Below are 1,151 nucleotides of genomic sequence, written 5' to 3' on the forward strand. Positions count from 1 at the left end.
TGTTCTACAGGGGCTTCCACGAGCTATCTGTCTCACACATAATCGTGTATAAATGTCAGTGCTGCTTTCTCAGTTCGTCCTACCCTCTCCTCCCTCAACTGTGTCCACAAATCTGTTTTTACATCTGCATCTCCATTCCTTCCCTACAAATAGGTTGATCTGTCCTATTTTTTTAGATGCCATACATATGCATGATATACAATATCTGTTTTTCCCTTTCTCAGTTTCTTCACGCTGTATAACAGACTCTAGGTTTATTTACCTCACTACAAGTGACTGAAATTCTTTCCTTTTTATGGCTGAGTGATATTTCATTATATATATGTACCACATCTTCTTTATCCATTCATCTGGCTATAGACATCCAGGTTGCTTCCATGTCCTGTCTGTTGTAAACAGGGCTGCAAAGAACATTCGCGTACATGTATCTTTGTGATTTGGTTTGATTTGACTTTGGTTTTCTCAGGGTTTATGCCCAGTAGTGGATTGCTGGGTCATATGGTAGTTTTATTCCTAGTTTGTTAAGGAATGTCTATCTTGTTCTCCATAGTGGCTGTGTCAGTTTACTTTCCCACCAACAGTGCAGAAGAGCTCCCTTCTCTCCGCATCCATTCCAGCATTTATTGTTTGTAGATTTTCCAATGCTGACCATTCTGACTTCTGTGAGGTGATAGCTCACTGACATGTGGACCCAGTAGGGACAGGAGAGGGTTGAACAAACTGGGAGATTAGGATTGACATATATACACTACATGTGCAAAACAGATAGGTAATAGGAACCTGCATAGAGCACAGGCACCTCAGCTTGCAGCTCTGTGATGCCCTAGAGGGTTGGGATGGGGGACGGGGTGGGAGGGAGGCCCAGCAGGGAGGGGACATATGTATACATATAGCTGTTCACTGGGCTTCCTTCCCTTGAGGCTCAGCAGTAAAGGATCCACCTGCCAATGCAGGAGATGCCGGTTTGATCCCTGGGTTGGGAAGATTCCTTGGAGAAGGAAATAACGACCCACTCCAGTATTCTTGCCTGGAGAATCCCATGGACAGAAGAGCCTGGCAGGCTACAGTTCATGGCGTGGCACAGAGTCAGACACGACTGAGTGACTAACCAGCAACAAAGCTGATTCACTTCTTTGTGTTCGAGAAACTAA

General features: G+C 44.7%; 1 protein-coding gene across 1 annotated transcript in view; it reads left to right on the forward strand.

Moving 5' to 3' along the window:
• The window catches only part of LOC120859732 (cationic amino acid transporter 3-like), a 4,702-nt gene that overhangs the window by 877 nt on the left and 2,674 nt on the right, over positions 1 to 1,151 (forward strand). The window lies entirely within an intron of this gene.

The sequence above is a fragment of the Oryx dammah genome, unplaced genomic scaffold (genome assembly GCF_014754425.2).
Source record: "Oryx dammah isolate SB20612 unplaced genomic scaffold, SCBI_Odam_1.1 HiC_scaffold_2636, whole genome shotgun sequence".
Taxonomy (NCBI): Eukaryota; Metazoa; Chordata; class Mammalia; order Artiodactyla; family Bovidae; genus Oryx; species Oryx dammah.